The sequence below is a fragment of the Hypanus sabinus genome, chromosome 3 (genome assembly GCF_030144855.1).
Source record: "Hypanus sabinus isolate sHypSab1 chromosome 3, sHypSab1.hap1, whole genome shotgun sequence".
Lineage (NCBI taxonomy): Eukaryota > Metazoa > Chordata > Chondrichthyes > Myliobatiformes > Dasyatidae > Hypanus > Hypanus sabinus.
Genome location: NC_082708.1, coordinates 20984666 through 20998255, shown reverse-complemented (window position 1 = coordinate 20998255; position 13590 = coordinate 20984666). Strand labels below are relative to the sequence as shown.

At 42.3% G+C, this 13590-nt stretch overlaps 1 protein-coding gene across 4 annotated transcripts in view; it reads right to left on the bottom strand.

The window, feature by feature from the left end:
- Positions 1-13288, bottom strand: part of cyfip1 (cytoplasmic FMR1 interacting protein 1) — a 174740-nt gene extending 161452 nt beyond the window's left edge. For 2 of the 4 annotated variants that reach the window (XM_059963833.1, XM_059963832.1), the window contains exon 1: positions 12727-13068. The gene's annotated coding sequence lies outside the window, so the exon portion shown is untranslated. Of the gene's footprint in view, positions 1-12726 lie in introns of all 4 variants that reach the window. The other 2 variants (XM_059963835.1, XM_059963834.1) reach the window with 2 other exon arrangements.
- Positions 13289-13590: the final 302 nt, after the last annotated feature.

Sequence of the window (13590 nt, the reverse complement as noted above, 5' to 3'; positions counted from 1 at the left end):
CAGGAATATTTCCTGCTTCTGATGGAATAATCCCAAAAATAGCTGAAAATAAGTTTGTTTGTGAATCCAGCTCCAGCACTTTAGATAAGGTTTTAAAAACATCTTTCCAAAAATTCTCCAACATTATGCAAGACCAAAACATGTGAATTAAAGTGGCCACCTGAGTATTACATCTATCACAAATAGGATTAATACTGGGAAAAATATGGGCTAATTTATCCTTTGACATACCGTAGATTCCGGACTACAGAGCGCACCTGATTAAAAGCCGCACGCTCTAATTTTACAAAGAAAATCAATTTTGTACTTGTACAAGCCGCACCGGATTTTAAGCCGCACGTGTCCCACATTGTAATATGAGATATTTACACAGAAAGATATTACACGTGAGGATTTTTTGACTTTTAATTAAATCCGTATGGTAACATAAACAAATACATATTGCAAATGCTTTTTTTTTCGAACAGTGCCTGTAACACAGCTACTTTTAAATATACATACGTATCGGTAACACACAAATTACATCGCGTATACTTTTTTACTGAACAGTGCACGAACAACATTCCAATATCTCCTAATGACTGGTATAAAAATATATATACTGCAGCCTACCAGGAAAAGTTATTGATCGCCTTTAACTTAAAAGCTGCATCATATGCTTTTCTTCGAGTGTTTTCCATGTTGATGAGGATGAGTACAAATGACTGATTTACAATAATTTAATTGTGAAAGTGCACTTGATTTATCGTACAATTTCATTGGACCTCTGTGAACGACTCATCAATTTTATTAGTCTTGCTATGATCCCAGCCCCCTCCTTTGTGAGAATCGCAAGAGCACCCGTCGGGGGGGGGGGGGTCAGTAGACCCAGTCGGGGAGAGAGAGAGAGAGAGAGAGAGAGAAACGTGCCAAATAGCACGTCCCACCCGGGACGACAGCGACTATTGTCTCATGGAGACCACGTGAAAAGCCCTCGGGCAACGTGGGCTGGTTGACAGAGAGATTGCATCATCCCAACCTGATTGACTCCTGCATCCCCATGAGGAAGTATAAAGGAGAGTCTCAGGGGGACAGCCCCTCAGACGCACCAAGAAGACACGAGAGAGTGATCCCGCAGCAGCGGGAAGCCATTCTGAAGGAAGCCACGTGCATTAGATTCCGGGATTGGAATTTGTGGCTGGAATCACAGAAAACCGCTTTTAACTAACAGCGGGGAGAGGAAACCAACGCTCCCCAGATTTCACGGAAGATTCATCAAGACTCGGCAAGTTCTTTCTCTTCTCCCCCAATCTCTCTCTCTCTCTCGGTCGCCCCACGTGAAACCCAGCGATTTTCAAAGGGCTGAGGCCTGCAGACTTTCTGAGTGACTTTTATATTTCCCACGGACAATCTATTAACCCCTAGACAACAGCAGAGCTCACTTAATGATGAGTATTACTATACCCGCGCTTTAGATTGAGTGTTGACGATGTGCACTATCTGAATGTATGTATTAACCCTACTTTTGTGTCCCTTTATAAATAAAAGGTTTGAAAAGTGACATCAGACTTCAACGGACCTCTCTATCTTTGCTGGTAAGCTCTCCAGTTACGGGATTCATAACAGTCTACTGTTACGAGGCAAAATGTTTTTGGCGGCATGAACAAAAACATGCATTAGCCGCACCGTAGTATAGGCCGCAGTGTTGCTGCAGTGTTCAAAGTGTGGGAAAAAAGTAGCGGCTTATAGTCTGGAATTTACGGTATGTGCCCGATGCACTACCCTGAACTGTATCAAGGAATGGCAGGCACAAATACATGAAGTATTTACCAGATGAAAAATTTTACTCCATTATCTGAAAGTAACTCTTGAAATTCCAATTCCCAGGCAGCTTTAATTTTATCATTAGATATCATCTTTAAATTCAATAATCATTTATAAATTGTAGCTATTGATCATTTTGGAGTGGTTTAACCCGGAAGAGGATATCTGTTATATTAAATGGATAAGCAGAGGGATAATTTGGAAGCAAAGTATGTAAAAAATTCCTAATTTGTAAATATCTAAAAAAGTGTACATTGGATAAATCAAATTTATCTGCTAGCTGAGTAAAGGACATTAAACAATCCCCTATAAACAAACCCAAAAAAGTTATTATACCTTTGGTATTCCAAATTAAAAAAGCCTGTTCTAAAGTTGATGGTTTAAAAAAAGTTACGATATATTTAATAGAAAGGACAAAATTATTTAATTCAAAAAATTTGCGAAACTGAAACCAAATTCTTAATATATGTTTAATAATAGATTAAGGTCTTCTCTACCAAACTTAGAGAGCAGAAAAGGAAGAGGAGCTCCCAGTAAAGAGGCCAAGGAACACCCCTTCACCGAGTTTTTCTCCAATTCCGCCCATAAAGGAGTCATATATGTCTGAATAATGAATCCAACGGATAATATATTGAATATTAATTGCCCAGTAGTACAGTCTAAGATTTGGTAAAGCCATACCACCATCCTTTTTTAATATCTGCAATAAAGGTTTACTCAATCTAGGATTTTTATTGTTCCAAATACAGGATAAAATTTTAAGAGTCTATTCTGTCAAAAAAAAACGTTTAGGAACAAATGAAGAAACTGCTTGAAATATATATAAGAATTTTGGTAGAACTATCGTTTTTATAGCATTAATTTGACCAATTAATGATAGTGTCATAGGAGACCATTTAGAAAGTGTTTGTTGGGTATAATCAATTAATGGAAGAAAATTATATTTACACAGATCTTTAAAATTCTTAGTAACTTTAATGCCAAGATAAGTAAATTGATTTTTAGCAATACGAAAAAGGTAATTGCTCATACTGATCCAAATGATTATTAATAGAAAATAACTCACATTGCATAAATTTAACTTGTATCCAGAAAAACTACTAAATTCGGAGAATATGGTTAACATAGAAGGAATAGATTTCTTAGGATCCAAAATGTAGACTAACAAGTCATCTGCATACAATGAAACCTTATGCATTTTATCCCCTCTCTTAATTAATACCCTGAATACCATTGGAATTCCAAAGAGCAATAGCAAGAGGTTCTAGAGCCAAGTTAAATAACAAAGGACTAAGAGGACAGCCCTGCCGGGTACCTCTGTATGGTCTACTATAGGAGCTTGATAGAACAATTTGATCCAGGAAATGAAACCCAGACCAAAATTAAATCTTTCAAAAATTTCAAATAAATAAAATCACTCCACCCTATCAAAGGCTTTCTCTGCGTCAAGGGAAACTACACATTCAGGTTCTTTGGATGGAGAGGACTAAATAATGTTCAATAGTCTCTGAATATTAAAGTATGAATATCTATTCTTAATATACTCAGTTTGATCATTAGAGATAACTTCAAATAAAATATTCTTGATCCTATTAGCCAAAATTTTAGAAAGAATATTAGAATCCACATTTAGGAAAGAAATTGGTCTATAAGAGGCACGTTCAGATAAATCTTTTCCTTTTTTAGGATTTAGTGAAATTAATGCCTCATAAAAAGTTTTCGGGAGAGTCCCAGAGGATATAGAATCAGTGAAAACTTGACATAAATGAGGTATAAGTATCTCAGTGAAAGTCTTAAAAAATTCCACTGTATATTCATCTGGTCCTGGAGCCTTACTTGATTGAAGAGAGGATATAGCCCTTGTTATTTCCTCTTACTTAATAGGCACATCTAATGCATTCATATCTTGAGTAGAAATTTAGGGTTATTCAGCTTTTGCAAAAATCTATTCATAGAAGTAGTATTGTCTGAAAAGTCAGATTTACAAAAGTTACAGTAGAAATCCAGAAATATCCCATTAATTTCCTGACTATCTGACGCTTCAATTCTATCAGCTCTTCACATATTCAAAATCTGTCTTCTAGCCATATCTGCTTTTGGCATTGGTGCTTCCATACCAGGCTGTGATGCAACTAGTCAAAATACTCACCACCACACATCTATAGAAGTTTGTCAAAGATTTAGATGTCATGCAGAATCTTTGCAAACTCCTAAGGAAGTAAAGGTGCTTACTTTGTAATTGCACTTTCTGTATGTGCAGGCCCAGAACAAGTCCTCTGAAATGTTAACACCAAGGAATTCAAAGCTGCTGATTCTCTACCTCTGATCTCCCAATGAGTACAGGCTCATGAATCTCTGGTTTCCTCCTTCTGAAGTCAATAATCAGCTCCTTGGTCTGGTTGACATTGAGTAAGAGGTGGTAGTTGTGGCACCAGACAAATTTTCAATCTTCCTCCTTTACATGGATTCATCACCACCTTTGATTCAACCTATGACAGCGGCGTCCTCAGTAAACTTGAATACGGCTTTAGAGCTGTGCTTAGCCACAGAGTCACAAGTGTAAAGTGAACAGAGCAGGAGCTAAGCACACAGCCTTGTGGTGCATCTATGCTGATGGAGATTGTGGAGGAGATGTTATTACTTATCCGAACTGAGTGGGGTCTGCAAGTGAGGAAATCGAGGATTCAATTGCACAAGGAAGGATTGAGGTCAAAGACTTGAAGATTATTCATTAGTTTTGAGGAGACGATGGTATTGAATACTGAGCTGTAGTCGTTAAGGAACATCCTGATATATGCACCTTTGCTGTCCAGGTGTTCCTGGGCTGAGTGAAGAGCCAATGAAATGGCATCTGCTGTGGCCCTGTTGTGTTGGTAGGAAAATTAGAGCATATCTAAGTCACTTCTCAGGCAGCAGTTGAAACGTTTCATCACCAACCTCTCAAATTATTTTATCACAGTGGATGTAGGTGCTATTGGACGATAGTCATTGAGGCAAGTTACCATGTTCTTCTTAGGCACACGTATAACTGAAGCCTGTTTGATGCAGGTGGATACCTCAGATTACCAAAACGAAAGGTTAAAGATCTCAGTGAACGCTCCAGCTAGCTGATTGGCACAGGTCAGTAAGTTAATAAAACGCACATGATGTGCGCACCACAAGTAAACAACAATACAGCAAACAACTCACTGTGAAGAGACATTAGTGGTGGCAGAGTATTCATTAGTCTCACAGCCTGAGGAAAAAAGCTGCTACCAGTTTAGTTGTCCCAGTCCTGGTGCTCCTCTGCTTTCTTCCTAATGGTACTGGATCAGAGATTGTGTATGGGTGGTAGGGATCCTCAACAACGCTTTAGACCCTTTATATACAACATTCCTGGTAAATGTTGTCACAAATGGGGTGGGGGGAGGGAGGACCCCAGTGACCTTGCAGCAATTTTTACTATACTATGTAGGGTCTTGCATCTTCTGCACCACACAATGAGGCAGCCAGACAGGACACTCTCACAGGTGCTGCTGCATAAAGTTGTTAGAATGGGAGCAGGAAGCCTGCACACCTCAATCTCCTCAGACAGTGTAAGTGCTGCTGTGTGTTGATATTGTGTTGAGGTAGCTTTGGTCTAGGTTAAATATTCCATTATGTGTACACCAAGGAACTTTCTGCTCTTTGCTCTTTCCACAGCAGAGCAACTGATGTGCAATGGAGAGTGGTTGGCCTGCACCTTCCTAAAGTTCACAATCATCTCTTTTGCCTTGCCCACACGGAGACCGTCCTTCTTCGTTGCATGCTTCCTCAGTATCCTTTTTGTTTACCCCAAAACCTCTTATGACAAAGGTTCACACTCTCAACAATCTCCAGATAGACAAGATTCTGCAGAATTCCTTATTTTTTTTTAAGCATTTACATTATATTTATGACAGTGTCTCAAAGAAATGATATACTGGTTGCAGCTTTCCAATCACTTCCACTGTTTTATGTGTATTTTGACTGTTCTAACACCATTAAGATGATCATTAGGTGCAAAGGTACACACTTTTGTGGTGGGGGGGGGGGGGGAGGAAAGAGTGCCACAGGGTCAAACAGCATGGAAACAAGCCATTCAGACCACTGAGAATGTCAACCATCAGCCACCCATTCCACTGATACACTAGTCGCTTTTTATTCTGTCCAACCGTCCCCATGTTCTTGATTTAGTCTTGACCCAAAACATCAACAATTCCTTCCCCTCCACCCCCGCAGCTGCTGCTCAACCCACCAAATCCCCCAGATTCAGATTCCAGCATCTGCAGTCTCTTGAATCTGCACTTTAGATACTACCATTTCATCTACCATTGGGAACAGATCACAGCAGATAATCAACCCAGTAACCCACATGGCTTTCGGATGCAAGGGAAAGTGGTGTACCCTGGGTGCAAACTCCACTAAGACAAAACCAAAGGTCATGATTTGGTAAAAAGCAATTAGGAAATTTCATGGTAATATGAAATTAACTTCTGCACCAAATCAAAATGAGTGACATTGCCGAATGACTTTAAATCAAGGAAAGAAGAAGAAAAAAATGCAGGTGGAACTCAGCAGGTCAGTCAGCATCTATAGGGAGAAGCGCTGTCAACGTTTTGGGCTGAGACCCTTCATCAGGACTAACTGAAAGGAAAGATAGTAAGAGATTTGAAAGTAGGAGGGGGAGGGGAAAATAGGGGAAAATGCAAAATGATAGGAGAATACCAGAGGGGGCGGGGTGAAGCTGAGAGCCGGAAAGGTGATTGGCAAAAGGGATACAGAGCTAGAGAAGAGAAAGGATCTTGGGACGAGACGCCTAGGCAGAAAGAAAGGGGTAGGGGAGCACCAGAGGGAGATGGAGAACAGGCAGAGTGATGGGCAGAATGAAAGAAAAAAAGAGGGAGAAAAAGCTAAATATATCAGGGATGGGGTAAGAAGGGGAGGAGGGGCATTAACATTAGTTAGAGAAGTCAATGTTCATGCTATCAGGTTGGAGGCTACCCAGACGGTATACAAGGTGTTGTTCCTCCAACCCAAGTGTGGCTTCATCTTGACAGTAGAGGCGGCCATGGATAGACATATCAGAATGGGACATGGGACGTGGAATTAAAATGTGTGGCCACTGGGAGATCCTGCTTTCTCTGGCGGACAGGGCATAGGTGTTCAGTGAAACGGTCTTCCAGTTTGCGTCAGGTCTCACCAATATATAAAAGGCCACATCGGGAACACCAGACGCAGTATACCACACCAGCCGACTCACAGGTGAAGTGTCGCCTCACCTGGAAGGACAGTCTGGGGCCCTGAATGGTGGTGAGGGAGGAAGTGTAAGGGCAGGTGTAGCACTTGTTCTGCTTTCAAGGTTAAGTGCCAGGAGGGAGATCGGTGGGAATGGATGGGGGGATGAATGGACAAGGGAGTCGTGTAGGGAGCGATCCCTGCGGAAAGCGGGGGGGGGGGTGGGGAGGAGGGAAAGATGTGCTTGTTAGTGGGATCCCGTTGGAGGTGGCAGAAGTTACAGAGAATTATACGTTGGACCCGGAGGCTGGTGGGGTGGTAGGTGAGGACAAGGGGAACCCTATCCCGAGTGGGGTGGTGGGCAGATGGGGTGAGGGCAGATGTGCGGGAAATGGGAGAGATGTGTTTCAGAGCAGAGTTGATGGTGGAAGAAGGGAAGCCCCTTTGTTTTGAGTCTTTCCATTCCAAGACGAAGGAGATGTCTTCCATTTTTAAACAAGGATCGCTCCCTACACAACTCCCTTGTCCATTCGTCCCACCGATCTCCCTCCTGGCACTTATCTTTGCAAGCGGAACAAGTGCTACACCTGCTCTTACACTTCCTCTCTCACCACCATTCAGGGCCCCAGACAGTCCTTCCAGGTGAGGCGACACTTCACCTGTGAGTTGGCTAGTGTGGTATACTGCGTCCGGTGCTCCCAGTGTGGCCTTTTATATATTGGTAAGACCCAACGCAGACTGGGAGACCGTTTCACTGAATACCTACACTCTGTCCGCCAGAGAAAGCAGGATCTCCCAGTGGCCACACATTTTAATTCCACGTCCCATTCCCATTCTGATATGTCTATCCAAGGCATCCTCTACTGTCAAGATGAAGCCACACTCAGGTTGGAGGAACAACACCTTATATACCGGCTGGGTAGTCTCCAACCTGATAGCATGAACATTGACTTCTCTAACTTCTGTTAATGCCCCTTCTTACCCCATCCCTGATATTTAGCTTTTTTCCCCCCTCTCCTTTTTTCCCTCTCTTTCTGCCCATCTCTCTGCCTGTTCTCCATCTCCCTCTGGTGCTCCCCTCCCCTTCTTTCTCCCTAGGCCTCCCGTCCCAGTATCCTCTCCCTTCTCTAGCTCTGTATTCCTTTTGCCAATCACCTTTCCGGCTCTCAGCTTCACCCCACCCCCTCCAGTCTTCTATCATTTCACATTTTCCCCTCCCCCCCTACTTTCAAATCTCTTACTATCTTTCCTTTCAGTTAGTCCTGATGAAGGGTCTCGGCCCGAAACGTCAACAGTGCTTCTCCCTATAGAAGCTGCCTGTCCTGCTGTGTTCCACCAGCATTTTGTGTTGCTTGAACAAGAATGGTGTTTGTGGAAGGACTCCTCATTGCTCTCCAAACGAAATATTGCTGCATATCTGAAAGACCAGGTCTGAATTTTGCAAAAGTTGAACTTTTTGGCAGAAAAAGGGCAGATGAAAGAACTTAAATTCAATAATCCTAACCAGGATTTCAAGTGAAGATATCATTCAAATAAGTTATTGTGCAAATATACTTTATAATACCTCACAAACAAAACAGGAAGTCTACAGATGCTGGTAATCCAGAGCAACACACACAAAATGCTGGAGGAACTCAGCAGGCCAGGCAGCACCTATGGAAAAAAAGTACAGTCGACATTTCAGGCCAAAACTCTTCGGCAGGACCGGAGAAAAAAAAAGCTGAGGAGTAGATTTGAAAAATGGGGAGAGGGGAGAGAGAAACACCAGGCAATAGGTGAAACTTGGAGGGGGAGGGATAAAGCAAAGAGCTAGGAACTTGATTGGTGAAAGAGACAGAGGACCATGGAAGAAGGAAGAAAAGTGGGTGGGGGGAGGAGCACCAGAGGGAGGTGATGGGAGGGCAAGGAGATAACATGAGAGTGTGTCAGGATGGGAAATGGGAAAGCTGGGCGGAGGGGGGGTGGAAGTGTTACTGGAAGTTTGAGAAATTGATGTTTATGCCATCAGGTTGGAGGCTACCCAAACGGAATATAAGGTGTTGTTCCTCCAACCTAAGTGTGGCCTTATCCAGCAATTGAGGAGGCCATGGATGGACATATCGGAATGGGAATGAGAAGTGGAATTAAAATGGGTGGCCACTGGGAGATCCCGCTTGTTCTGGCGGATGGAGCGTACATGCTTGGCAAAATGGTCTCCCAATCTACATCCAGTCTCACCGACATATAAGAGGCCACACCGGGAACACCGAACACAGTATATGACCCTCAACAAACTCACAGGTGAGATGTCACCTCACCTTAAAGGTGTTTGGGACAATGAATGGTAGTGAGGGAGGAGATGTAGGGGCAAGAGAAGCACTTGTTCCGTTTGCAAGGATAAGTGCCAGGAGGGAGATCAGTGGGGAGGGACGAATGGTCAAGGGAGTCACTGTGGAAAGCAGAAAGTGGCAGGTTGGGAATGATGTGTTTGGTGGTGGGATCCAGTTGGAGGTGGTGGAAGTCTCGCAAATTATGTGCAGGACGTGGAGGCTGGTGGAGTGGTAGGTGAGACTATCCCTGGTAGAGTGGTGGGAGGATGGGGGTAAGAGCAGACGTGCATAAAATGGAAGAGATGTGGTTGAGGGCAATGTTGATAGTGGAGGAAGAGAGGCCGCTTTCTTTGAAAAAGGAGGACATCTCCTTCATCCCAGAATGAAAAGCCTCATCCTGAGACCAGATGAAACAGAGATGTAGCAATTGAGGGAAGGGGATGGCTTTTTTACAAGTAACAGTGTGGGACAAGGTATAGTCCAGGTAGCTGTGAGAGTCTATTGGTTTATAATACCTCATCCTGATGTTACGATCACATAAAAATTCTACCTTAATTATTTAGACGACTACAACCTCATGATGATGCATATTCCAAGGGTTATTTTCAGTGAACATCCATAACAAATTCAGTTATCCTTAAATGTTTTTACTGAGTTTTTAAGTAAACAATACATTCGTTGTCCCTCTCATGTATCATGTGCAGTCAATCATGAATAGATTTGAAGAAATCACTATCCAAGATATCTTCAGCCGATACATTAGGCTTTCTACAATGCTTTGTTTGGAAAAATCAATTTGCAATATTTGCACACAAATATGCACCATTTACCTAACCACTAATTTGCTTGACGAGTAATTTAAAATTAAAGTCTCTCTTGGGATTCAATTTGTGCTGTGCAATTTATTTTTGCTTCATATGTTTTTAGAGAAATGAATTAATATTTTCATATATAATCCTTCAGCCCAAAAATGACTCCCTAAAAAGCACATTCTGCACAGAATAGTAAAGTGAGAGGGAAATATTTTCTTGATCCTAATAAAGCTGATATCCCAAAAGACCTCAATAATTAATGACACTCATAGTCTGAATGTTAAAAAAAAATGCTAGATGGATTTCCAAGTGTTTTCCAGTATAAATTTAAGAGCATTAAATATTCCTTCACAACTGGCAGTTTTGTTCATAATACAAACTTTTGCAAAGATCACAATGATATTCTAAATCAGCCCTCAGAGAAAAGTGGGAGTTTGCTATTTTAATGCATCATTTCTCAAATTATACAACAATCATAGCAGAAAGACTGCAGATGCTGGAAATCTAAACAAAAGTTACATGCTTATTCTTCAAAATTATACATTTCACAACATTTAAGGAACGATTAAGCACATCAACAACATTGCTATAAATTTGCTGATGATACAACCATTGTTGGTAGAATCTCAGATGGTGATGAGAGGGCATACAGGAGCGAGATATGCCAACTAGTGGAATGGTGTCGCAGCAACAACCTGGCACTCAACATCAGTAAGACGAAAGAGCTGATTGTGGACTTTAGGAAGGGTAAGACAAAGGAACACATATCAATCCTTATAGAGGGATCAGAAGTGGAGTGAGTGAGCAGTTTCAAATTCCTGGGTGTCAAGATCTCTGAAGATCTAACCTGGTCCCAACACATCGATGCAGTTATAAAGAAGACAAGACTGAAACTATACTTCATTAGGAGTATGAAGAGATTTGGTGTGTGACAGGCTGCATCACTGTCTGGTATGGGGTGGGGGGGGGGGGGGCCACTGCATAAGTCCGAAAGCAGCAACGCACATACTCAGCAGTTCAGGAACAGCTTCTTCCCCACTGCCATCGAATTCCCAAATGGATATTGAACCCTTGAACACTACCTCACTTTTTTAAATATATATTATTTGTTTTTTGCATGATTTTTAATCTTTTCAATATACATACACTGTAATTTATTTACACTATTATATTTTTTTCTTTCTTCTATATTTGGTACTGAATTTAACTGTTGCTTCTAAGTTAACAAATTTCACCACACATGCCGGTGATAATAAACCTGATTCTGATTTCTGCATTTTCAAATAGCAAGATAATTACAAATTAGCCCAAAACAGTGTTGCAATGTGGAAATTTTCATAGTATACAATTACAGCAGCAATAATTGTCATCCCTCCAAGAGTGCCATTCTGACTACTTAGAAAGCAAGGAAATAACAAACAACTTTTGACTGGCATCACAATGCAAAGTGGAAGATATGTGTATGTTAAATATCCCATCTACATTCACTACTTGCAACCAGGAAATTGAACTATACCAATACCCAATTAAATATAAAATTAATTAAAATACAATAAGGAAAACGATCATTTAAGTCACAAGCACTCAAAGGACTTGAGGAACTCTACAAAAAAATCAACTCAGTCACTCCAATGGCTTAGGTTTCCACAGCACATTAATTTAAAAAAATTCTCTAGGGTCCGAGATTTCAAAGATTTCCCACTGCAGGTGAGCTGGCGAGCAGAAAGATTTAAGCAGAGGATATAAAGAGGAGCTAATCTTAAACTGACAGACAGTTTTCAAAATCCTACCACCTCCATTCAAACTAGAGAAATTCATTACTAACACTACGTTAAGTTTAAAAGTAAAAACAAAATTGCTCAATAAGTATCTGAAAATGTAAACGTCTCAGGTGGAATATTTCATCAAATTTATCATAAATCAAAGATCTCACGACAACATTTACATTTGGGTACTGATCTATAAGTCTTGCTCAAGCATGTCACTTTTTATACCATACAGTACTCAAAAAAGTGAATGGTATCTGACACCGCGTAACTCATAAATGTCCGGCTTGGATGATTCAAACACAAACAGATTGTCACTTCGTTTGACAAGAAAAGTTTTCTTTTAAAAATAGCGCAACAAAGTTTTTATAGAAATATCAAAAGCGTTTTAAAGACGATCGGTAGCGAGATTAAAAGGAAACATTGCAACATTATTAAAAGAGAATAATAAGAAATTGATTTAATAGGGAAGTCAGAGGCTGAAAGCTCCAGTGGCTGACATACTGATCCAGTTTTTGTAGGTGTGGCTGGAAACCCAGAGTTCAACCAAAAAGCTCACTCGCAAACAACCACCCCCCGGTTCCAACCCCTCAAATCGATATAAACTTCAAACTCCTGTAGAAACAGAAAGAGCGACGGCAGTTTCACATTCCGGACACATTCGCAACAACTAACATGCCAAACATCCCGGGGACAACCGGGTGAGGTGGGGGGGTGGGGGAAGTCTCAGAGGAGTTGTTGATGAGTAGGACTTTAATGGAAGCAAAGGGGAGGTGCAGGGTTGCCGAGGAGAGCGCTCACCTGTGATGGCGGTGAGTTTGGGGCCTTTTCCACGGGAGGAGTCCCGCTCCCTTTCCCTTCCCTCCTGCTCCCAGCACCGATTCCCTTCAGCAGCCCAGCCACTCCATGGCTTCTTTCGTCCACCACACACTGTAACTAACGTCGCCTGGTAATGACTACGGTGAGGGTTTGGGTGGGCCGTGCCGGACACCAGCCCACCTTGCTCCGAAGGGGGTTTTATTTTAACCGATCGCCGCTCCTCCTTCGACGGGACGATCTCCCTCACAGCGAGCGACGCAGCGGGAGCCGGCCGGGGCGAAGCGGGCCGCGCATGCGCGCTCGAGGGCGTGGCCTCCAGTCAGAGCCGCTCACTCAGCTGGACGCTCTGATTAACAATGGCGTTCGCCAGGGCGCAAAATCAGCTGCGTGAATCGGAGGGCACGGTTCAAAAAAAAATGGAAGGCGATGAGGGACTATATTCACCGGGGCAAAGTAGTTCAGAAACAGCAGGGCTTGGTAAAACAGGAGCAGGGACTTCTGGCGACGCTGGTTCCACACTATAGTCCCCAGCCGAGTCCACCACCGCTGAATGCTTTCCAAACCACACCCCACTCTTACCACCACTGAACGCTCTCCAGACCCCACGCTTCTGCTGTCCGGCCTAATGAGTCTCTCCAGCGTTTTGTGAGTGTTGCTCGGATTTCCAGCAAACGCAAATTTTCTCTCGCTTCTTCTTCCCCTCTGCCTAGCAGTCACTTCTGGCCCGTAATTCGCTACACTTCCTTTTCTGATCTCAGTCCGAACCCTAAATACTGACATCTTCCCCCCGCTGCTTGACCTACGGAGTTTAACCAGCAGATTGTTTCTTGCTCTGGCGTATTCTCC